General features: G+C 43.5%; 24 non-coding genes across 24 annotated transcripts; 6 read left to right on the plus strand and 18 right to left on the minus strand.

Moving 5' to 3' along the window:
- Positions 1 to 503: 503 nt before the first annotated feature.
- On the minus strand, positions 504 to 575 carry TRNAT-CGU (transfer RNA threonine (anticodon CGU)). The gene has a single exon. It is a non-coding gene; the product is annotated as a tRNA-Thr (tRNA).
- Positions 576 to 1,121: 546 nt separating this feature from the next.
- TRNAS-GCU (transfer RNA serine (anticodon GCU)) lies at positions 1,122 to 1,203 on the minus strand. The gene has a single exon. It is a non-coding gene; the product is annotated as a tRNA-Ser (tRNA).
- Positions 1,204 to 1,891: 688 nt separating this feature from the next.
- On the minus strand, positions 1,892 to 1,963 carry TRNAT-UGU (transfer RNA threonine (anticodon UGU)). The gene has a single exon. It is a non-coding gene; the product is annotated as a tRNA-Thr (tRNA).
- A 465-nt stretch (positions 1,964 to 2,428) lies between these two features.
- TRNAS-GCU (transfer RNA serine (anticodon GCU)) lies at positions 2,429 to 2,505 on the minus strand. The gene has a single exon. It is a non-coding gene; the product is annotated as a tRNA-Ser (tRNA).
- A 480-nt stretch (positions 2,506 to 2,985) lies between these two features.
- TRNAI-UAU (transfer RNA isoleucine (anticodon UAU)) lies at positions 2,986 to 3,080 on the plus strand. Its single transcript has 2 exons — positions 2,986 to 3,023; positions 3,045 to 3,080. It is a non-coding gene; the product is annotated as a tRNA-Ile (tRNA).
- Positions 3,081 to 4,568: 1,488 nt separating this feature from the next.
- TRNAT-CGU (transfer RNA threonine (anticodon CGU)) lies at positions 4,569 to 4,640 on the minus strand. Its single transcript has one exon. It is a non-coding gene; the product is annotated as a tRNA-Thr (tRNA).
- A 546-nt stretch (positions 4,641 to 5,186) lies between these two features.
- Positions 5,187 to 5,268, minus strand: TRNAS-GCU (transfer RNA serine (anticodon GCU)). Its single transcript has one exon. It is a non-coding gene; the product is annotated as a tRNA-Ser (tRNA).
- Positions 5,269 to 5,748: 480 nt separating this feature from the next.
- Positions 5,749 to 5,843, plus strand: TRNAI-UAU (transfer RNA isoleucine (anticodon UAU)). Its single transcript has 2 exons — positions 5,749 to 5,786; positions 5,808 to 5,843. It is a non-coding gene; the product is annotated as a tRNA-Ile (tRNA).
- A 1,488-nt stretch (positions 5,844 to 7,331) lies between these two features.
- Positions 7,332 to 7,403, minus strand: TRNAT-CGU (transfer RNA threonine (anticodon CGU)). The gene has a single exon. It is a non-coding gene; the product is annotated as a tRNA-Thr (tRNA).
- Positions 7,404 to 7,949: 546 nt separating this feature from the next.
- On the minus strand, positions 7,950 to 8,031 carry TRNAS-GCU (transfer RNA serine (anticodon GCU)). The gene has a single exon. It is a non-coding gene; the product is annotated as a tRNA-Ser (tRNA).
- A 688-nt stretch (positions 8,032 to 8,719) lies between these two features.
- On the minus strand, positions 8,720 to 8,791 carry TRNAT-UGU (transfer RNA threonine (anticodon UGU)). Its single transcript has one exon. It is a non-coding gene; the product is annotated as a tRNA-Thr (tRNA).
- A 1,022-nt stretch (positions 8,792 to 9,813) lies between these two features.
- On the plus strand, positions 9,814 to 9,908 carry TRNAI-UAU (transfer RNA isoleucine (anticodon UAU)). Its single transcript has 2 exons — positions 9,814 to 9,851; positions 9,873 to 9,908. It is a non-coding gene; the product is annotated as a tRNA-Ile (tRNA).
- Positions 9,909 to 11,394: 1,486 nt separating this feature from the next.
- TRNAT-CGU (transfer RNA threonine (anticodon CGU)) lies at positions 11,395 to 11,466 on the minus strand. The gene has a single exon. It is a non-coding gene; the product is annotated as a tRNA-Thr (tRNA).
- Positions 11,467 to 12,012: 546 nt separating this feature from the next.
- On the minus strand, positions 12,013 to 12,094 carry TRNAS-GCU (transfer RNA serine (anticodon GCU)). Its single transcript has one exon. It is a non-coding gene; the product is annotated as a tRNA-Ser (tRNA).
- Positions 12,095 to 12,781: 687 nt separating this feature from the next.
- Positions 12,782 to 12,853, minus strand: TRNAT-UGU (transfer RNA threonine (anticodon UGU)). Its single transcript has one exon. It is a non-coding gene; the product is annotated as a tRNA-Thr (tRNA).
- A 1,023-nt stretch (positions 12,854 to 13,876) lies between these two features.
- Positions 13,877 to 13,971, plus strand: TRNAI-UAU (transfer RNA isoleucine (anticodon UAU)). The gene is made up of 2 exons: positions 13,877 to 13,914; positions 13,936 to 13,971. It is a non-coding gene; the product is annotated as a tRNA-Ile (tRNA).
- A 1,488-nt stretch (positions 13,972 to 15,459) lies between these two features.
- On the minus strand, positions 15,460 to 15,531 carry TRNAT-CGU (transfer RNA threonine (anticodon CGU)). The gene has a single exon. It is a non-coding gene; the product is annotated as a tRNA-Thr (tRNA).
- Positions 15,532 to 16,077: 546 nt separating this feature from the next.
- Positions 16,078 to 16,159, minus strand: TRNAS-GCU (transfer RNA serine (anticodon GCU)). The gene has a single exon. It is a non-coding gene; the product is annotated as a tRNA-Ser (tRNA).
- A 687-nt stretch (positions 16,160 to 16,846) lies between these two features.
- TRNAT-UGU (transfer RNA threonine (anticodon UGU)) lies at positions 16,847 to 16,918 on the minus strand. The gene has a single exon. It is a non-coding gene; the product is annotated as a tRNA-Thr (tRNA).
- A 1,022-nt stretch (positions 16,919 to 17,940) lies between these two features.
- Positions 17,941 to 18,035, plus strand: TRNAI-UAU (transfer RNA isoleucine (anticodon UAU)). The gene is made up of 2 exons: positions 17,941 to 17,978; positions 18,000 to 18,035. It is a non-coding gene; the product is annotated as a tRNA-Ile (tRNA).
- Positions 18,036 to 19,523: 1,488 nt separating this feature from the next.
- On the minus strand, positions 19,524 to 19,595 carry TRNAT-CGU (transfer RNA threonine (anticodon CGU)). Its single transcript has one exon. It is a non-coding gene; the product is annotated as a tRNA-Thr (tRNA).
- A 546-nt stretch (positions 19,596 to 20,141) lies between these two features.
- On the minus strand, positions 20,142 to 20,223 carry TRNAS-GCU (transfer RNA serine (anticodon GCU)). The gene has a single exon. It is a non-coding gene; the product is annotated as a tRNA-Ser (tRNA).
- A 687-nt stretch (positions 20,224 to 20,910) lies between these two features.
- TRNAT-UGU (transfer RNA threonine (anticodon UGU)) lies at positions 20,911 to 20,982 on the minus strand. Its single transcript has one exon. It is a non-coding gene; the product is annotated as a tRNA-Thr (tRNA).
- A 1,022-nt stretch (positions 20,983 to 22,004) lies between these two features.
- TRNAI-UAU (transfer RNA isoleucine (anticodon UAU)) lies at positions 22,005 to 22,099 on the plus strand. Its single transcript has 2 exons — positions 22,005 to 22,042; positions 22,064 to 22,099. It is a non-coding gene; the product is annotated as a tRNA-Ile (tRNA).
- The last annotated feature ends 1,283 nt before the right edge of the window (positions 22,100 to 23,382 follow it).

The following is a 23,382-nucleotide window of genomic DNA, read 5'->3' on the forward strand; positions in this document are numbered from 1 at the left end:
CACACATAGCCATTGGAGCTATGCAGAGCTAATCAGAAAGATTGGTAATCATTAGAACATGAAAGATATGTGTTCATTTTTTATTAAACTTGTGGACTCCCGCAGAAACGGAGGGACTCACATCTCTAATTGAGGCTTGCTTACCTCTATACAAATGTGTTTGCTGGCTGTCTTTCTTCAACTGGTATGTGCGGTTGTGTCTGTCTTTGTCTTTCAACACGCCTGGCACGTTTACATTATCAAAGAGATGATTGTATGGAGATGGGGAACACCCCTCCGTTGCATTGTGAACTTGAACAGTCTTTTCACCAAAGCAGCTACATGCGACATTGCAAGGTTTTTGTCAGTCTTTGCCTGAAAACATTAGGCCTTCCTCTCGAACTCTATTTCACTCCTTCTGTGGAAGACTTCAATTATGAGGATGCATCCCGTCATAAAAGGTTCTCTGTAGATGGTGCAACTCTGGCTTCTCTTCCCCGTGCTTTTTGAAAATAATCCGCCCGAGGCCCTGATGAGGTTTGAACTCATGACACCTGGTTTACGAGACCAGTGCTCTGCCACTGAGCTACAAGGCCACCTGCTGCTTGCTCACAGCCAACAACAGAAAGTGCAAAGAAACCATGGGTTTTACCTAGGTAGATCTCCAGGTATATGAATTTCTGGTTGTGTAAAAATGGCTGTATATCTCTGCATGTGTTCAGTACGTCATCATACATCTGATTTGCGAAAGCGTGTGTGCTTATGTTGGTGATACATTGTCGGTATGCGTTTGAGTATGTACTTTTACGGGTATGTATGTATTGAGTAGGATGCTGAACAGGTTCATGAGTTTAGATAGCAGGTCAGAATGATGGCAAAAGGAACATGTAAAAGGCAGACAATTAAAAGAAAAAAGAATTTGGGATGTAAGCTTGGGAGTTTACTAACTGCGCTGATTTTGGCTCCTATAATAGTAAAGAATGGAAACCTACGAGGAAAGTCTTTGACTAATTTCATTCTCCGCCTGCACCAATGAACTTATTTTTACATCTCTATTTCCATATCTGTACTCATTCCTGTCTTTCACAGGGAGGTTGAAAGACTTTGGTCTATGTTTAAATGCAGACTATAAAGAAAAAATACGACGAAGGTGGGATTCGAACCCACGCGTGCAGAGCACAATGGATTAGCAGTCCATCGCCTTAACCACTCGGCCACCTCGTCTGTTTGGGAACGGTGCTCGAGTCCCATGCTTAAAAAAAGAGATAAAACAATGGTGGTGCAAAGTCAGTGAAAAATAGATCATGTTTGTCATAGTAGAAACAAGATCGTTGACTCGTTCTTCCTTACCCGGCCATTGATAGATAAACACATCAAGTTGAAGTTCAGAAAAATATAACAAGAGCTCCTGGAGGGTTCACAACACTAATCCAGAGGAAGGTGCTTGAGCTTCCGTATGGCACACCATTAGTAGTAAAACCAGCATAACGCAAGCTCCAGTTTCCCAGTGTTTGGCATCATTCAACGTTTCCAGCCAAGATCAAAGTTCAGATGCTGCTGCTTCCTGTGATGTCATTGAATTTAAATAGTGAGTGATGGCAATAACCCTTTTCCAATTAAATTTTGCCACATCAACGTCCCTGAAAATAGAGAAAGGCGTGCAACCCAGAACCGCTGTACTGTTCAATAGAGTAAGGGCTTCACCGTGATCATCTGCATCTGTCATCACAAGATTATCAAGGTCTTTTTCTTGAAGAAATTAGGTCCAGAAAGCCGACCTTCCCCACAGACTATTCAGACACCTTGCGCTTGTGGCTTTGTTATAGGCCCGAATCCATTGGTAAAAGGTTGCACAGGTACAATGTGCAATATCAGTTCCTATTCAACAATGTTCAAGAAAATTACCATTTGGAGGCCCTGATGAGGATCGAACTCACGACCCCTGGTTTACAAGACCAGTGCTCTGCCACTGAGCTACAGAGCCCCTCAGGTTACGACGCATAACAGCAACACAACGAGCACACAACATGATGTTTACTGGGTAGACATATTTGAAGGGTGTGTGAGAATGTATGTATATGATTGTGATTTGACCTGTTTTTTTCTGGCCGATTTTTTGAGGAGCAGCTAATTTGTGCGTATTCCGTGCAATTTTAGGGTGACTAATGAGGAGATGTGATGCGTGAAAGTTGAAAAAAACATGTACATGGCAGCAGAGAGACAATATGGATATTACCTTTGCTTTTTTAAATTTCTATCCGGATTCTGGCTCAAAGGGTAGTCAAGCACAGCAGATTGCATTCCTGCCAGTAACACGACAACCTTGTTTGTGTCCTTCTTAATCAACTAACATGCATATTTTCACTTTTGTCTGTATGTTCTTTGAAAGCCAATGGCAATGGTGCTTAGAGCAATGCAGATGTTTAAAAAAGATTTCAAAAGTTAAAATCGACAAAGGTGGGATTCGAAACCACGCGTGTACAGTAGATTAGCAGTCCATCGCCTTAACCACTCGGCCACCTCGTCTACAGGGATTATGTTAGGCATTCAAGTCTTTACAGGTAATAACACAAACATCTTCAAAATAGAACCACAATGCGTTCCTTGTTGAGGTACATCCAGCCGTTTGCAGGAAAACTGCCTCACTTGCTGTTGAGAAAAATTCATCAAAGTCCTGGGGTGTTTATAGGCATCGCCAAGATGACATTGGGAGGTGTTTCAATTGACACGTGTTGAATATGAGGAAGAGCATCATGCTGGCTCCAGTGGCACTGCCTGCAGCATGACAAAAATGTAGAAGGGACATTTGACTGCACCATTGGCTGAACATCAGTGGCAAAGTGTATATCAGGCTAAAAGGTAAGCTCCAGTGGCACAATATGGGCACTACAAGGCACCCATAATTTGGTGTCAGCTAAAAAGACAATGCCAGAGCTTGTGGGTGCTTTTGTACACTTGTGTGTGTGTTTGTGGGTGTAGTTTCATGTTGAAAACCAAAACACAGCAGCTCCAGTGGCGCAATCGGTTAGCGCGCGGTACTTATACAGCAGTACATGCAGTGAGCAATGCCGAGGTTGTGAGTTCAAGCCTCACCTGGAGCAACTTTGGAAGTTTTTACTAATTCACCTCAAAACTGAATTATTGAACCAATAAATGTTCTGGACATTTTTTGGTTCACCTCAAGGTTTCCTTGATTGTCAGTTAATGTTGTATGACAGCTCCTCTGCCTTTTAGACATGGAATACTCATTGCAAGTTATTTATGGGGTGTTTGCGCTTTAAATACAGCTACGGAGGGTTTTTGAAAATAGAACAGAAAATAAAAAATGTCAACTGTTATTATACTCCATTTTCTGCTGAGCACCACTTACGGAAGACATTTGTAAAGGTAGAAAAAGGGTTACTGGAGTAGGATCCAGGAGACAATATCAACTTACAAAGAATAATGTTGTCTATTTACTGCATTATCGCCTTTGAAGCAAACCTCTGAGAATAAATACCCTTTCACTAATCAGGCAGTCACTTTGATAAAATCAAGCAGAACAAGGATGCTGATAGGAACTCGCCTCATTTGCATATGGGCTAGGGCTTCTGGGAGCCATGAGAATTAGGAGTTGAAGGTTTTGCAGATCGAGATTGCTAAAGGGCTGGGCATTTGCACAGACCTCTCCATGCCTGATTGGTGCCGAAGGTTAGTTGCAAGTGGTCCCCTGCTCACCCTACCTTACACAGGGCCATGCCCAGTTAGGCCCCTCAGGGCTAGGCCCGGCAGGGCTAAGCCCGGCGTTTGTCAGGCGAAATGCCTGGACCCCTGCTCATCATACCTCAGAATCTGGTCTAGCTATTGCAGACATGGGGAATGGTGCTTATATCCCATTGACAGCGCCCACAAGCTGCATACTAATAGCCAATGATGTGTGAATGCGGTCAGGGTAGCAGACATATAGAACAATTGGGTGGGTTCGCTTCCGAACTGGATGCACAGGAGCAGGAGAGAATGGCTGTTGGCGATGTATGCAACTTGCTCTGCGTGAACACATCTACCGACCCCTTCCCCTACACACACGGGCACATACACACACACACACACACATAGCCATTGGAGCTATGCAGAGCTAATCAGAAAGATTGGTAATCATTAGAACATGAAAGATATGTGTTCATTTTTTATTAAACTTGTGGACTCCCGCAGAAACGGAGGGACTCACATCTCTAATTGAGGCTTGCTTACCTCTATACAAATGTGTTTGCTGGCTGTCTTTCTTCAACTGGTATGTGCGGTTGTGTCTGTCTTTGTCTTTCAACACGCCTGGCACGTTTACATTATCAAAGAGATGATTGTATGGAGATGGGGAACACCCCTCCGTTGCATTGTGAACTTGAACAGTCTTTTCACCAAAGCAGCTACATGCGACATTGCAAGGTTTTTGTCAGTCTTTGCCTGAAAACATTAGGCCTTCCTCTCGAACTCTATTTCACTCCTTCTGTGGAAGACTTCAATTATGAGGATGCATCCCGTCATAAAAGGTTCTCTGTAGATGGTGCAACTCTGGCTTCTCTTCCCCGTGCTTTTTGAAAATAATCCGCCCGAGGCCCTGATGAGGTTTGAACTCATGACCCCTGGTTTACGAGACCAGTGCTCTGCCACTGAGCTACAAGGCCACCTGCTGCTTGCTCACAGCCAACAACAGAAAGTGCAAAGAAACCATGGGTTTTACCTAGGTAGATCTCCAGGTATATGAATTTCTGGTTGTGTAAAAATGGCTGTATATCTCTGCATGTGTTCAGTACGTCATCATACATCTGATTTGCGAAAGCGTGTGTGCTTATGTTGGTGATACATTGTCGGTATGCGTTTGAGTATGTACTTTTACGGGTATGTATGTATTGAGTAGGATGCTGAACAGGTTCATGAGTTTAGATAGCAGGTCAGAATGATGGCAAAAGGAACATGTAAAAGGCAGACAACTAAAAGAAAAAAGAATTTGGGATGTAAGCTTGGGAGTTTACTAACTGCGCTGATTTTGGCTCCTATAATAGTAAAGAATGGAAACCTACGAGGAAAGTCTTTGACTAATTTCATTCTCCGCCTGCACCAATGAACTTATTTTTACATCTCTATTTCCATATCTGTACTCATTCCTGTCTTTCACAGGGAGGTTGAAAGACTTTGGTCTATGTTTAAATGCAGACTATAAAGAAAAAATACGACGAAGGTGGGATTTGAACCCACGCGTGCAGAGCACAATGGATTAGCAGTCCATCGCCTTAACCACTCGGCCACCTCGTCTACAGGGATTATGTTAGGCATTCAAGTCTTTACAGGTAATAACACAAACATCTTCAAAATAGAACCACAATGCGTTCCTTGTTGAGGTACATCCAGCCGTTTGCAGGAAAACTGCCTCACTTGCTGTTGAGAAAAATTCATCAAAGTCCTGGGGTGTTTATAGGCATCGCCAAGATGACATTGGGAGGTGTTTCAATTGACACGTGTTGAATATGAGGAAGAGCATCATGCTGGCTCCAGTGGCACTGCCTGCAGCATGACAAAAATGTAGAAGGGACATTTGACTGCACCATTGGCTGAACATCAGTGGCAAAGTGTATATCAGGCTAAAAGGTAAGCTCCAGTGGCACAATATGGGCACTACAAGGCACCCATAATTTGGTGTCAGCTAAAAAGACAATGCCAGAGCTTGTGGGTGCTTTTGTACACTTGTGTGTGTGTTTGTGGGTGTAGTTTCATGTCGAAAACCAAAACACAGCAGCTCCAGTGGCGCAATCGGTTAGCGCGCGGTACTTATACAGCAGTACATGCAGTGAGCAATGCCGAGGTTGTGAGTTCAAGCCTCACCTGGAGCAACTTTGGAACTTTTTACTAATTCACCTCAAAACTGAATTATTGAACCAATAAATGTTCTGGACATTTTTTGGTTCACCTCAAGGTTTCCTTGATTGTCAGTTAATGTTGTATGACAGCTCCTCTGCCTTTTAGACATGGAATACTCATTGCAAGTTATTTATGGGGTGTTTGCGCTTTAAATACAGCTACGGAGGGTTTTTGAAAATAGAACAGAAAATAAAAAATGTCAACTGTTATTATACTCCATTTTCTGCTGAGCACCACTTACGGAAGACATTTGTAAAGGTAGAAAAAGGGTTACTGGAGTAGGATCCAGGAGACAATATCAACTTACAAAGAATAATGTTGTCTATTTACTGCATTATCGCCTTTGAAGCAAACCTTTGAGAATAAATACCCTTTCACTAATCAGGCAGTCACTTTGATAAAATCAAGCAGAACAAGGATGCTGATAGGAACTCGCCTCATTTGCATATGGGCTAGGGCTTCTGGGAGCCATGAGAATTAGGAGTTGAAGGTTTTGCAGATCGAGATTGCTAAAGGGCTGGGCATTTGCACAGACCTCTCCATGCCTGATTGGTGCCGAAGGTTAGTTGCAAGTGGTCCCCTGCTCACCCTACCTTACACAGGGCCATGCCCAGTTAGGCCCCTCAGGGCTAGGCCCGGCAGGGCTAAGCCCGGCGTTCGTCAGGCGAAGTGCCTGGACCCCTGCTCATCATACCTCAGAATCTGGTCTAGCTATTGCAGACATGGGGAATGGTGCTTATATCCCATTGACAGCGCCCACAAGCTGCATACTAATAGCCAATGATGTGTGAATGCGGTCAGGGTAGCAGACATATAGAACAATTGGGTGGGTTCGCTTCCGAACTGGATGCACAGGAGCAGGAGAGAATGGCTGTTGGCGATGTATGCAACTTGCTCTGCGTGAACACATCTACCGACCCCTTCCCCTACACACACGGGCACATACACACACACACACACACATAGCCATTGGAGCTATGCAGAGCTAATCAGAAAGATTGGTAATCATTAGAACATGAAAGATATGTGTTCATTTTTTATTAAACTTGTGGACTCCCGCAGAAACGGAGGGACTCACATCTCTAATTGAGGCTTGCTTACCTCTATACAAATGTGTTTGCTGGCTGTCTTTCTTCAACTGGTATGTGCGGTTGTGTCTGTCTTTGTCTTTCAACACGCCTGGCACGTTTACATTATCAAAGAGATGATTGTATGGAGATGGGGAACACCCCTCCGTTGCATTGTGAACTTGAACAGTCTTTTCACCAAAGCAGCTACATGCGACATTGCAAGGTTTTTGTCAGTCTTTGCCTGAAAACATTAGGCCTTCCTCTCGAACTCTATTTCACTCCTTCTGTGGAAGACTTCAATTATGAGGATGCATCCCGTCATAAAAGGTTCTCTGTAGATGGTGCAACTCTGGCTTCTCTTCCCCGTGCTTTTTGAAAATAATCCGCCCGAGGCCCTGATGAGGTTTGAACTCATGACACCTGGTTTACGAGACCAGTGCTCTGCCACTGAGCTACAAGGCCACCTGCTGCTTGCTCACAGCCAACAACAGAAAGTGCAAAGAAACCATGGGTTTTACCTAGGTAGATCTCCAGGTATATGAATTTCTGGTTGTGTAAAAATGGCTGTATATCTCTGCATGTGTTCAGTACGTCATCATACATCTGATTTGCGAAAGCGTGTGTGCTTATGTTGGTGATACATTGTCGGTATGCGTTTGAGTATGTACTTTTACGGGTATGTATGTATTGAGTAGGATGCTGAACAGGTTCATGAGTTTAGATAGCAGGTCAGAATGATGGCAAAAGGAACATGTAAAAGGCAGACAATTAAAAGAAAAAAGAATTTGGGATGTAAGCTTGGGAGTTTACTAACTGCGCTGATTTTGGCTCCTATAATAGTAAAGAATGGAAACCTACGAGGAAAGTCTTTGACTAATTTCATTCTCCGCCTGCACCAATGAACTTATTTTTACATCTCTATTTCCATATCTGTACTCATTCCTGTCTTTCACAGGGAGGTTGAAAGACTTTGGTCTATGTTTAAATGCAGACTATAAAGAAAAAATACGACGAAGGTGGGATTCGAACCCACGCGTGCAGAGCACAATGGATTAGCAGTCCATCGCCTTAACCACTCGGCCACCTCGTCTGTTTGGGAACGGTGCTCGAGTCCCATGCTTAAAAAAATAGATAAAACAATGGTGGTGCAAAGTCAGTGAAAAATAGATCATGTTTGTCATAGTAGAAACAAGATCGTTGACTCGTTCTTCCTTACCCGGCCATTGATAGATAAACACATCAAGTTGAAGTTCAGAAAAATATAACAAGAGCTCCTGGAGGGTTCACAACACTAATCCAGAGGAAGGTGCTTGAGCTTCCGTATGGCACACCATTAGTAGTAAAACCAGCATAACGCAAGCTCCAGTTTCCCAGTGTTTGGCATCATTCAACGTTTCCAGCCAAGATCAAAGTTCAGATGCTGCTGCTTCCTGTGATGTCATTGAATTTAAATAGTGAGTGATGGCAATAACCCTTTTCCAATTAAATTTTGCCACATCAACGTCCCTGAAAATAGAGAAAGGCGTGCAACCCAGAACCGCTGTACTGTTCAATAGAGTAAGGGCTTCACCGTGATCATCTGCATCTGTCATCACAAAATTATCAAGGTCTTTTTCTTGAAGAAATTAGGTCCAGAAAGCCGACCTTCCCCACAGACTATTCAGACACCTTGCGCTTGTGGCTTTGTTATAGGCCCGAATCCATTGGTAAAAGGTTGCACAGGTACAATATGCAATATCAGTTCCTATTCAACAATGTTCAAGAAAATTACCATTTGGAGGCCCTGATGAGGATCGAACTCACGACCCCTGGTTTACAAGACCAGTGCTCTGCCACTGAGCTACAGAGCCCCTCAGGTTAAGACGCATAACAGCAACACAACGAGCACACAACATGATGTTTACTGGGTAGACATATTTGAAGGGTGTGTGAGAATGTATGTATATGATTGTGATTTGACCTGTTTTTTTCTGGCCGATTTTTTGAGGAGCAGCTAATTTGTGCGTATTCCGTGCAATTTTAGGGTGACTAATGAGGAGATGTGATGCGTGAAAGTTGAAAAAAACATGTACATGGCAGCAGAGAGACAATATGGATATTACCTTTGCTTTTTTAAATTTCTATCCGGATTCTGGGTCAAAGGGTAGTCAAGCACAGCAGATTGCATTCCTGCCAGTAACACGACAACCTTGTTTGTGTCCTTCTTAATCAACTAACATGCATATTTTCACTTTTGTCTGTATGTTCTTTGAAAGCCAATGGCAGTGGTGCTTAGAGCAATGCAGATGTTTAAAAAAGATTTCAAAAGTTAAAATCGACAAAGGTGGGATTCGAAACCACGCGTGTACAGCAGATTAGCAGTCCATCGCCTTAACCACTCGGCCACCTCGTCTACAGGGATTATGTTAGGCATTCAAGTCTTTACAGTTAATAACACAAACATCTTCAAAATAGAACCACAATGCGTTCCTTGTTGAGGTACATCCAGCCGTTTGCAGGAAAACTGCCTCACTTGCTGTTGAGAAAAATTCATCAAAGTCCTGGGGTGTTTATAGGCATCGCCAAGATGACATTGGGAGGTGTTTCAATTGACACGTGTTGAATATGAGGAAGAGCATCATGCTGGCTCCAGTGGCACTGCCTGCAGCATGACAAAAATGTAGAAGGGACATTTGACTGCACCATTGGCTGAACATCAGTTGCAAAGTGTATATCAGGCTAAAAGGTAAGCTCCAGTGGCACAATATGGGCACTACAAGGCACCCATAATTTGGTGTCAGCTAAAAAGACAATGCCAGAGCTTGTGGGTGCTTTTGTACACTTGTGTGTGTGTTTGTGGGTGTAGTTTCATGTCGAAAACCAAAACACAGCAGCTCCAGTGGCGCAATCGGTTAGCGCGCGGTACTTATACAGCAGTACATGCAGTGAGCAATGCCGAGGTTGTGAGTTCAAGCCTCACCTGGAGGAACTTTTTACTAATTCACCTCAAAACTGAATTATTGAACCAATAAATGTTCTGGACATTTTTTGGTTCACCTCAAGGTTTCCTTGATTGTCAGTTAATGTTGTATGACAGCTCCTCTGCCTTTTAGACATGGAATACTCATTGCAAGTTATTTATGGGGTGTTTGCGCTTTAAATACAGCTACGGAGGGTTTTTGAAAATAGAACAGAAAATAAAAAATGTCAACTGTTATTATACTCCATTTTCTGCTGAGCACCACTTACGGAAGACATTTGTAAAGGTAGAAAAAGGGTTACTGGAGTAGGATCCAGGAGACAATATCAACTTACAAAGAATAATGTTGTCTATTTACTGCATTATCGCCTTTGAAGCAAACCTCTGAGAATAAATACCCTTTCACTAATCAGGCAGTCACTTTGATAAAATCAAGCAGAACAAGGATGCTGATAGGAACTCGCCTCATTTGCATATGGGCTAGGGCTTCTGGGAGCCATGAGAATTAGGAGTTGAAGGTTTTGCAGATCGAGATTGCTAAAGGGCTGGGCATTTGCACAGACCTCTCCATGCCTGATTGGTGCCGAAGGTTAGTTGCAAGTGGTCCCCTGCTCACCCTACCTTACACAGGGCCATGCCCAGTTAGGCCCCTCAGGGCTAGGCCCGGCAGGGCTAAGCCCGGCGTTCGTCAGGCGAAGTGCCTGGACCCCTGCTCATCATACCTCAGAATCTGGTCTAGCTATTGCAGACATGGGGAATGGTGCTTATATCCCATTGACAGCGCCCACAAGCTGCATACTAATAGCCAATGATGTGTGAATGCGGTCAGGGTAGCAGACATATAGAACAATTGGGTGGGTTCGCTTCCGAACTGGATGCACAGGAGCAGGAGAGAATGGCTGTTGGCGATGTATGCAACTTGCTCTGCGTGAACACATCTACCGACCCCTTCCCCTACACACACGGGCACATACACACACACACACACACACACACATAGCCATTGGAGCTATGCAGAGCTAATCAGAAAGATTGGTAATCATTAGAACATGAAAGATATGTGTTCATTTTTTATTAAACTTGTGGACTCCCGCAGAAACGGAGGGACTCACATCTCTAATTGAGGCTTGCTTACCTCTATACAAATGTGTTTGCTGGCTGTCTTTCTTCAACTGGTATGTGCGGTTGTGTCTGTCTTTGTCTTTCAACACGCCTGGCACGTTTACATTATCAAAGAGATGATTGTATGGAGATGGGGAACACCCCTCCGTTGCATTGTGAACTTGAACAGTCTTTTCACCAAAGCAGCTACATGCGACATTGCAAGGTTTTTGTCAGTCTTTGCCTGAAAACATTAGGCCTTCCTCTCGAACTCTATTTCACTCCTTCTGTGGAAGACTTCAATTATGAGGATGCATCCCGTCATAAAAGGTTCTCTGTAGATGGTGCAACTCTGGCTTCTCTTCCCCGTGCTTTTTGAAAATAATCCGCCCGAGGCCCTGATGAGGTTTGAACTCATGACCCCTGGTTTACGAGACCAGTGCTCTGCCACTGAGCTACAAGGCCACCTGCTGCTTGCTCACAGCCAACAACAGAAAGTGCAAAGAAACCATGGTTTTTACCTAGGTAGATCTCCAGGTATATGAATTTCTGGTTGTGTAAAAATGGCTGTATATCTCTGCATGTGTTCAGTACGTCATCATACATCTGATTTGCGAAAGCGTGTGTGCTTATGTTGGTGATACATTGTCAGTATGCGTTTGAGTATGTACTTTTACGGGTATGTATGTATTGAGTAGGATGCTGAACAGGTTCATGAGTTTAGATAGCAGGTCAGAATGATGGCAAAAGGAACATGTAAAAGGCAGACAACTAAAAGAAAAAAGAATTTGGGATGTAAGCTTGGGAGTTTACTAACTGCGCTGATTTTGGCTCCTATAATAGTAAAGAATGGAAACCTACGAGGAAAGTCTTTGACTAATTTCATTCTCCGCCTGCACCAATGAACTTATTTTTACATCTCTATTTCCATATCTGTACTCATTCCTGTCTTTCACAGGGAGGTTGAAAGACTTTGGTCTATGTTTAAATGCAGACTATAAAGAAAAAATACGACGAAGGTGGGATTCGAACCCACGCGTGCAGAGCACAATGGATTAGCAGTCCATCGCCTTAACCACTCGGCCACCTCGTCTGTTTGGGAACGGTGCTCGAATCCCATGCTTAAAGAAGAGATAAAACAATGGTGGTGCAAAGTCAGTGAAAAATAGATCATGTTTGTCATAATAGAAACAAGATCGTTGACTCGTTCTTCCTTACCCGGCCATTGATAGATAAACACATCAAGTTGAAGTTCAGAAAAATATAACAAGAGCTCCTGGAGGGTTCACAACACTAATCCAGAGGAAGGTGCTTGAGCTTCTGTATGGCACACCATTAGTAGTAAAACCAGCATAACGCAAGCTCCAGTTTCCCAGTGTTTGGCATCATTCAACGTTTCCAGCCAAGATCAAAGTTCAGATGCTGCTGCTTCCTGTGATGTCATTGAATTTAAATAGTGAGTGATGGCAATAACCCTTTTCCAATTAAATTTTGCCACATCAACGTCCCTGAAAATAGAGAAAGGCGTGCAACCCAGAACCGCTGTACTGTTCAATAGAGTAAGGGCTTCACCGTGATCATCTGCATCTGTCATCACAAAATTATCAAGGTCTTTTTCTTGAAGAAATTAGGTCCAGAAAGCCGACCTTCCCCACAGACTATTCAGACACCTTGCGCTTGTGGCTTTGTTATAGGCCCGAATCCATTGGTAAAAGGTTGCACAGGTACAATGTGCAATATCAGTTCCTATTCAACAATGTTCAAGAAAATTACCATTTGGAGGCCCTGATGAGGATCGAACTCACGACCCCTGGTTTACAAGACCAGTGCTCTGCCACTGAGCTACAGAGCCCATGAGGTTACGACGCATAACAGCAACACAACGAGCACACAACATGATGTTTACTGGGTAGACATATTTGAAGGGTGTGTGAGAATGTATGTATATGATTGTGATTTGACCTGTTTTTTTCTGGCCGATTTTTTGAGGAGCAGCTAATTTGTGCGTATTCCGTGCAATTTTAGGGTGACTAATGAGGAGATGTGATGCGTGAAAGTTGAAAAAAACATGTACATGGCAGCAGAGAGACAATATGGATATTACCTTTGCTTTTTTAAATTTCTATCCGGATTCTGGCTCAAAGGGTAGTCAAGCACAGCAGATTGCATTCCTGCCAGTAACACGACAACCTTGTTTGTGTCCTTCTTAATCAACTAACATGCATATTTTCACTTTTGTCTGTATGTTCTTTGAAAGCCAATGGCAATGGTGCTTAGAGCAATGCAGATGTTTAAAAAAGATTTCAAAAGTTAAAATCGACAAAGGTGGGATTCGAAACCACGCGTGTACAGCAGATTAGCAGTCCATCGCCTTAACCACTCGGCCACCTCGTCTACAGGGATTATGTTAGGCATTCCAAGTCTTTACAGGTAATAACACAAACATCTTCAAAATAGAACCACAATGCGTTCCTTGTTGAGGTACATCCAGCCGTTTGCAGGAAAACTGCCTCACTTGCTGTTGAGAAAAATTCATCAAAGTCCTGGGGTGTTTATAGGCATCGCCAAGATGACATTGGGAGGTGTTTCAATTGACACGTGTTGAATATGAGGAAGAACATCATGCTGGCTCCAGTGGCACTGCCTGCAGCATGACAAAAATGTAGAAGGGACATTTGACTGCACCATTGGCTGAACATCAGTGGCAAAGTGTATATCAGGCTAAAAGGTAAGCTCCAGTGGCACAATATGGGCACTACAAGGCACCCATAATTTGGTGTCAGCTAAAAAGACAATGCCAGAGCTTGTGGGTGCTTTTGTACACTTGTGTGTGTGTTTGTGGGTGTAGTTTCATGTTGAAAACCAAAACACAGCAGCTCCAGTGGCCCAATCGGTTAGCGCGCGGTACTTATACAGCAGTACATGCAGTGAGCAATGCCGAGGTTGTGAGTTCAAGCCTCACCTGGAGCAACTTTGGAACTTTTTACTAATTCACCTCAAAACTGAATTATTGAACCAATAAATGTTCTGGACATTTTTTGGTTCACCTCAAGGTTTCCTTGATTGTCAGTTAATGTTGTATGACAGCTCCTCTGCCTTTTAGACATGGAATACTCATTGCAAGTTATTTATGGGGTGTTTGCGCTTTAAATACAGCTACGGAGGGTTTTTGAAAATAGAACAGAAAATAAAAAATGTCAACTGTTATTATACTCCATTTTCTGCTGAGCACCACTTACGGAAGACATTTGTAAAGGTAGAAAAAGGGTTACTGGAGTAGGATCCAGGAGACAATATCAACTTACAAAGAATAATGTTGTCTATTTACTGCATTATCGCCTTTGAAGCAAACCTCTGAGAATAAATACCCTTTCACTAATCAGGCAGTCACTTTGATAAAATCAAGCAGAACAAGGATGCTGATAGGAACTCGCCTCATTTGCATATGGGCTAGGGCTTCTGGGAGCCATGAGAATTAGGAGTTGAAGGTTTTGCAGATCGAGATTGCTAAAGGGCTGGGCATTTGCACAGACCTCTCCATGCCTGATTGGTGCCGAAGGTTAGTTGCAAGTGGTCCCCTGCTCACCCTACCTTACACAGGGCCATGCCCAGTTAGGCCCCTCAGGGCTAGGCCCGGCAGGGCTAAGCCCGGCGTTTGTCAGGCGAAATGCCTGGACCCCTGCTCATCATACCTCAGAATCTTGTCTAGCTATTGCAGACATGGGGAATGGTGCTTATATCCCATTGACAGCGCCCACAAGCTGCATACTAATAGCCAATGATGTGTGAATGCGGTCAGGGTAGCAGACATATAGAACAATTGGGTGGGTTCGCTTCCGAACTGGATGCACAGGAGCAGGAGAGAATGGCTGTTGGCGATGTATGCAACTTGCTCTGCGTGAACACATCTACCGACCCCTTCCCCTACACACACGGGCACATACACACACACACACACACATAGCCATTGGAGCTATGCAGAGCTAATCAGAAAGATTGGTAATCATTAGAACATGAAAGATATGTGTTCATTTTTTATTAAACTTGTGGACTCCCGCAGAAACGGAGGGACTCACATCTCTAATTGAGGCTTGCTTACCTCTATACAAATGTGTTTGCTGGCTGTCTTTCTTCAACTGGTATGTGCGGTTGTGTCTGTCTTTGTCTTTCAACACGCCTGGCACGTTTACATTATCAAAGAGATGATTGTATGGAGATGGGGAACACCCCTCCGTTGCATTGTGAACTTGAACAGTCTTTTCACCAAAGCAGCTACATGCGACATTGCAAGGTTTTTGTCAGTCTTTGCCTGAAAACATTAGGCCTTCCTCTCGAACTCTATTTCACTCCTTCTGTGGAAGACTTCAATTATGAGGATGCATCCCGTCATAAAAGGTTCTCTGTAGATGGTGCAACTCTGGCTTCTCTTCCCCGTGCTTTTTGAAAATAATCCGCCCGAGGCCCTGATGAGGTTTGAACTCATGACCCCTGGTTTACGAGACCAGTGCTCTGCCACTGAGCTACAAGGCCACCTGCTGCTTGCTCACAGCCAACAACAGAAAGTGCAAAGAAACCATGGTTTTTACCTAGGTAGATCTCCAGGTATATGAATTTCTGGTTGTGTAAAAATGGCTGTATATCTCTGCATGTGTTCAGTACGTCATCATACATCTGATTTGCGAAAGCGTGTGTGCTTATGTTGGTGATACATTGTCGGTATGCGTTTGAGTATGTACTTTTACGGGTATGTATGTATTGAGTAGGATGCTGAACAGGTTCATGAGTTTAGATAGCAGGTCAGAATGATGGCAAAAGGAACATGTAAAAGGCAGACAACTAAAAGAAAAAAGAATTTGGGATGTAAGCTTGGGAGTTTACTAACTGCGCTGATTTTGGCTCCTATAATAGTAAAGAATGGAAACCTACGAGGAAAGTCTTTGACTAATTTCATTCTCCGCCTGCACCAATGAACTTATTTTTACATCTCTATTTCCATATCTGTACTCATTCCTGTCTTTCACAGGGAGGTTGAAAGACTTTGGTCTATGTTTAAATGCAGACTATAAAGAAAAAATACGACGAAGGTGGGATTCGAACCCACGCGTGCAGAGCACAATGGATTAGCAGTCCATCGCCTTAACCACTCGGCCACCTCGTCTGTTTGGGAACGGTGCTCGAATCCCATGCTTAAAGAAGAGATAAAACAATGGTGGTGCAAAGTCAGTGAAAAATAGATCATGTTTGTCATAATAGAAACAAGATCGTTGACTCGTTCTTCCTTACCCGGCCATTGATAGATAAACACATCAAGTTGAAGTTCAGAAAAATATAACAAGAGCTCCTGGAGGGTTCACAACACTAATCCAGAGGAAGGTGCTTGAGCTTCCGTATGGCACACCATTAGTAGTAAAACCAGCATAACGCAAGCTCCAGTTTCCCAGTGTTTGGCATCATTCAACGTTTCCAGCCAAGATCAAAGTTCAGATGCTGCTGCTTCCTGTGATGTCATTGAATTTAAATAGTGAGTGATGGCAATAACCCTTTTCCAATTAAATTTTGCCACATCAACGTCCCTGAAAATAGAGAAAGGCGTGCAACCCAGAACCGCTGTACTGTTCAATAGAGTAAGGGCTTCACCGTGATCATCTGCATCTGTCATCACAAAATTATCAAGGTCTTTTTCTTGAAGAAATTAGGTCCAGAAAGCCGACCTTCCCCACAGACTATTCAGACACCTTGCGCTTGTGGCTTTGTTATAGGCCCGAATCCATTGGTAAAAGGTTGCACAGGTACAATGTGCAATATCAGTTCCTATTCAACAATGTTCAAGAAAATTACCATTTGGAGGCCCTGATGAGGATCGAACTAACGACCCCTGGTTTACAAGACCAGTGCTCTGCCACTGAGCTACAGAGCCCCTCAGGTTACGACGCATAACAGCAACACAACGAGCACACAACATGATGTTTACTGGGTAGACATATTTGAAGGGTGTGTGAGAATGTATGTATATGATTGTGATTTGACCTGTTTTTTTCTGGCCGATTTTTTGAGGAGCAGCTAATTTGTGCGTATTCCGTGCAATTTTAGGGTGACTAATGAGGAGATGTGATGCGTGAAAGTTGAAAAAAACATGTACATGGCAGCAGAGAGACAATATGGATATTACCTTTGCTTTTTTAAATTTCTATCCGGATTCTGGCTCAAAGGGTAGTCAAGCACAGCAGATTGCATTCCTGCCAGTAACACGACAACCTTGTTTGTGTCCTTCTTAATCAACTAACATGCATATTTTCACTTTTGTCTGTATGTTCTTTGAAAGCCAATGGCAGTGGTGCTTAGAGCAATGCAGATGTTTAAAAAAGATTTCAAAAGTTAAAATCGACAAAGGTGGGATTCGAAACCACGCGTGTACAGCAGATTAGCAGTCCATCGCCTTAACCACTCGGCCACCTCGTCTACAGGGATTATGTTAGGCATTCAAGTCTTTACAGGTAATAACACAAACATCTTCAAAATAGAACCACAATGCGTTCCTTGTTGAGGTACATCCAGCCGTTTGCAGGAAAACTGCCTCACTTGCTGTTGAGAAAAATTCATCAAAGTCCTGGGGTGTTTATAGGCATCGCCAAGATGACATTGGGAGGTGTTTCAATTGACACGTGTTGAATATGAGGAAGAGCATCATGCTGGCTCCAGTGGCACTGCCTGCAGCATGACAAAAATGTAGAAGGGACATTTGACTGCACCATTGGCTGAACATCAGTGGCAAAGTGTATATCAGGCTAAAAGGTAAGCTCCAGTGGCACAATATGGGCACTACAAGGCACCCATAATTTGGTGTCAGCTAAAAAGACAATGCCAGAGCTTGTGGGTGCTTTTGTACACTTGTGTGTGTGTTTGTGGGTGTAGTTTCATGTCGAAAACCAAAACACAGCAGCTCCAGTGGCGCAATCGGTTAGCGCGCGGTACTTATACAGCAGTACATGCAGTGAGCAATGCCGAGGTTGTGAGTTCAAGCCTCACCTGGAGCAACTTTGGAACTTTTTACTAATTCACCTCAAAACTGAATTATTGAACCAATAAATGTTCTGGACATTTTTTGGTTCACCTCAAGGTTTCCTTGATTGTCAGTTAATGTTGTATGACAGCTCCTCTGCCTTTTAGACATGGAATACTCATTGCAAGTTATTTATGGGGTGTTTGCGCTTTAAATACAGCTACGGAGGGTTTTTGAAAATAGAACAGAAAATAAAAAATGTCAACTGTTATTATACTCCATTTTCTGCTGAGCACCACTTACGGAAGACATTTGTAAAGGTAGAAAAAGGGTTACTGGAGTAGGATCCAGGAGACAATATCAACTTACAAAGAATAATGTTGTCTATTTACTGCATTATCGCCTTTGAAGCAAACCTCTGAGAATAAATACCCTTTCACTAATCAGGCAGTCACTTTGATAAAATCAAGCAGAACAAGGATGCTGATAGGAACTCGCCTCATTTGCATATGGGCTAGGGCTTCTGGGAGCCATGAGAATTAGGAGTTGAAGGTTTTGCAGATCGAGATTGCTAAAGGGCTGGGCATTTGCACAGACCTCTCCATGCCTGATTGGTGCCGAAGGTTAGTTGCAAGTGGTCCCCTGCTCACCCTACCTTACACAGGGCCATGCCCAGTTAGGCCCCTCAGGGCTAGGCCCGGCAGGGCTAAGCCCGGCGTTCGTCAGGCGAAGTGCCTGGACCCCTGCTCATCATACCTCAGAATCTGGTCTAGCTATTGCAGACATGGGGAATGGTGCTTATATCCCATTGACAGCGCCCACAAGCTGCATACTAATAGCCAATGATGTGTGAATGCGGTCAGGGTAGCAGACATATAGAACAATTGGGTGGGTTCGCTTCCGAACTGGATGCACAGGAGCAGGAGAGAATGGCTGTTGGCGATGTATGCAACTTGCTCTGCGTGAACACATCTACCGACCCCTTCCCCTACACACACGGGCACATACACACACACACACACACATAGCCATTGGAGCTATGCAGAGCTAATCAGAAAGATTGGTAATCATTAGAACATGAAAGATATGTGTTCATTTTTTATTAAACTTGTGGACTCCCGCAGAAACGGAGGGACTCACATCTCTAATTGAGGCTTGCTTACCTCTATACAAATGTGTTTGCTGGCTGTCTTTCTTCAACTGGTATGTGCGGTTGTGTCTGTCTTTGTCTTTCAACACGCCTGGCACGTTTACATTATCAAAGAGATGATTGTATGGAGATGGGGAACACCCCTCCGTTGCATTGTGAACTTGAACAGTCTTTTCACCAAAGCAGCTACATGCGACATTGCAAGGTTTTTGTCAGTCTTTGCCTGAAAACATTAGGCCTTCCTCTCAAACTCTATTTCACTCCTTCTGTGGAAGACTTCAATTATGAGGATGCATCCCGTCATAAAAGGTTCTCTGTAGATGGTGCAACTCTGGCTTCTCTTCCCCGTGCTTTTTGAAAATAATCCGCCCGAGGCCCTGATGAGGTTTGAACTCATGACCCCTGGTTTACGAGACCAGTGCTCTGCCACTGAGCTACAAGGCCACCTGCTGCTTGCTCACAGCCAACAACAGAAAGTGCAAAGAAACCATGGTTTTTACCTAGGTAGATCTCCAGGTATATGAATTTCTGGTTGTGTAAAAATGGCTGTATATCTCTGCATGTGTTCAGTACGTCATCATACATCTGATTTGCCAAAGCGTGTGTGCTTATGTTGGTGATACATTGTCGGTATGCGTTTGAGTATGTACTTTTACGGGTATGTATGTATTGAGTAGGATGCTGAACAGGTTCATGAGTTTAGATAGCAGGTCAGAATGATGGCAAAAGGAACATGTAAAAGGCAGACAACTAAAAGAAAAAAGAATTTGGGATGTAAGCTTGGGAGTTTACTAACTGCGCTGATTTTGGCTCCTATAATAGTAAAGAATGGAAACCTACGAGGAAAGTCTTTGACTAATTTCATTCTCCGCCTGCACCAATGAACTTATTTTTACATCTCTATTTCCATATCTGTACTCATTCCTGTCTTTCACAGGGAGGTTGAAAGACTTTGGTCTATGTTTAAATGCAGACTATAAAGAAAAAATACGACGAAGGTGGGATTCGAACCCACGGGTGCAGAGCACAATGGATTAGCAGTCCATCGCCTTAACCACTCGGCCACCTCGTCTGTTTGGGAACGGTGCTCGAATCCCATGCTTAAGGAAGAGATAAAACAATGGTGGTGCAAAGTCAGTGAAAAATAGATCATGTTTGTCATAATAGAAACAAGATCGTTGACTCGTTCTTCCTTACCCGGCCATTGATAGATAAACACATCAAGTTGAAGTTCAGAAAAATATAACAAGAGCTCCTGGAGGGTTCACAACACTAATCCAGAGGAAGGTGCTTGAGCTTCCGTATGGCACACCATTAGTAGTAAAACCAGCATAACGCAAGCTCCAGTTTCCCAGTGTTTGGCATCATTCAACGTTTCCAGCCAAGATCAAAGTTCAGATGCTGCTGCTTCCTGTGATGTCATTGAATTTAAATAGTGAGTGATGGCAATAACCCTTTTCCAATTAAATTTTGCCACATCAACGTCCCTGAAAATAGAGAAAGGCGTGCAACCCAGAACCGCTGTACTGTTCAATAGAGTAAGGGCTTCACCGTGATCATCTGCATCTGTCATCACAAAATTATCAAGGTCTTTTTCTTGAAGAAATTAGGTCCAGAAAGCCGACCTTCCCCACAGACTATTCAGACACCTTGCGCTTGTGGCTTTGTTATAGGCCCGAATCCATTGGTAAAAGGTTGCACAGGTACAATGTGCAATATCAGTTCCTATTCAACAATGTTCAAGAAAATTACCATTTGGAGGCCCTGATGAGGATCGAACTCACGACCCCTGGTTTACAAGACCAGTGCTCTGCCACTGAGCTACAGAGCCCCTCAGGTTACGACGCATAACAGCAACACAACGAGCACACAACATGATGTTTACTGGGTAGACATATTTGAAGGGTGTGTGAGAATGTATGTATATGATTGTGATTTGACCTGTTTTTTTCTGGCCGATTTTTTGAGGAGCAGCTAATTTGTGCGTATTCCGTGCAATTTTAGGGTGACTAATGAGGAGATGTGATGCGTGAAAGTTGAAAAAAACATGTACATGGCAGCAGAGAGACAATATGGATATTACCTTTGCTTTTTTAAATTTCTATCCGGATTCTGGCTCAAAGGGTAGTCAAGCACAGCAGATTGCATTCCTGCCAGTAACACGACAACCTTGTTTGTGTCCTTCTTAATCAACTAACATGCATATTTTCACTTTTGTCTGTATGTTCTTTGAAAGCCAATGGCAGTGGTGCTTAGAGCAATGCAGATGTTTAAAAAAGATTTCAAAAGTTAAAATCGACAAAGGTGGGATTCGAAACCACGCGTGTACAGCAGATTAGCAGTCCATCGCCTTAACCACTCGGCCACCTCGTCTACAGGGATTATGTTAGGCATTCAAGTCTTTACAGGTAATAACACAAACATCTTCAAAATAGAACCACAATGCGTTCCTTGTTGAGGTACATCCAGCCGTTTGCAGGAAAACTGCCTCACTTGCTGTTGAGAAAAATTCATCAAAGTCCTGGGGTGTTTATAGGCATCGCCAAGATGACATTGGGAGGTGTTTCAATTGACACGTGTTGAATATGAGGAAGAGCATCATGCTGGCTCCAGTGGCACTGCCTGCAGCATGACAAAAATGTAGAAGGGACATTTGACTGCACCATTGGCTGAACATCAGTGGCAAAGTGTATATCAGGCTAAAAGGTAAGCTCCAGTGGCACAATATGGGCACTACAAGGCACCCATAATTTGGTGTCAGCTAAAAAGACAATGCCAGAGCTTGTGGGTGCTTTTGTACACTTGTGTGTGTGTTTGTGGGTGTAGTTTCATGTCGAAAACCAAAACACAGCAGCTCCAGTGGCGCAATCGGTTAGCGCGCGGTACTTATACAGCAGTACATGCAGTGAGCAATGCCGAGGTTGTGAGTTCAAGCCTCACCTGGAGCAACTTTGGAACTTTTTACTAATTCACCTCAAAACTGAATTATTGAACCAATAAATGTTCTGGACATTTTTTGGTTCACCTCAAGGTTTCCTTGATTGTCAGTTAATGTTGTATGACAGCTCCTCTGCCTTTTAGACATGGAATACTCATTGCAAGTTATTTATGGGGTGTTTGCGCTTTAAATACAGCTACGGAGGGTTTTTGAAAATAGAACAGAAAATAAAAAATGTCAACTGTTATTATACTCCATTTTCTGCTGAGCACCACTTACGGAAGACATTTGTAAAGGTAGAAAAAGGGTTACTGGAGTAGGATCCAGGAGACAATATCAACTTACAAAGAATAATGTTGTCTATTTACTGCATTATCGCCTTTGAAGCAAACCTCTGAGAATAAATACCCTTTCACTAATCAGGCAGTCACTTTGATAAAATCAAGCAGAACAAGGATGCTGATAGGAACTCGCCTCATTTGCATATGGGCTAGGGCTTCTGGGAGCCATGAGAATTAGGAGTTGAAGGTTTTGCAGATCGAGATTGCTAAAGGGCTGGGCATTTGCACAGACCTCTCCATGCCTGATTGGTGCCGAAGGTTAGTTGCAAGTGGTCCCCTGCTCACCCTACCTTACACAGGGCCATGCCCAGTTAGGCCCCTCAGGGCTAGGCCCGGCAGGGCTAAGCCCGGCGTTCGTCAGGCGAAGTGCCTGGACCCCTGCTCATCATACCTCAGAATCTGGTCTAGCTATTGCAGACATGGGGAATGGTGCTTATATCCCATTGACAGCGCCCACAAGCTGCATACTAATAGCCAATGATGTGTGAATGCGGTCAGGGTAGCAGACATATAGAACAATTGGGTGGGTTCGCTTCCGAACTGGATGCACAGGAGCAGGAGAGAATGGCTGTTGGCGATGTATGCAACTTGCTCTGCGTGAACACATCTACCGACCCCTTCCCCTACACACACGGGCACATACACACACACACACACACATAGCCATTGGAGCTATGCAGAGCTAATCAGAAAGATTGGTAATCATTAGAACATGAAAGATATGTGTTCATTTTTTATTAAACTTGTGGACTCCCGCAGAAACGGAGGGACTCACATCTCTAATTGAGGCTTGCTTACCTCTATACAAATGTGTTTGCTGGCTGTCTTTCTTCAACTGGTATGTGCGGTTGTGTCTGTCTTTGTCTTTCAACACGCCTGGCACGTTTACATTATCAAAGAGATGATTGTATGGAGATGGGGAACACCCCTCCGTTGCATTGTGAACTTGAAC

The sequence above is a fragment of the Ambystoma mexicanum genome, chromosome 13 (genome assembly GCF_040938575.1).
Source record: "Ambystoma mexicanum isolate Mex_15411 chromosome 13, UKY_AmexF1_1, whole genome shotgun sequence".
Lineage (NCBI taxonomy): Eukaryota > Metazoa > Chordata > Amphibia > Caudata > Ambystomatidae > Ambystoma > Ambystoma mexicanum.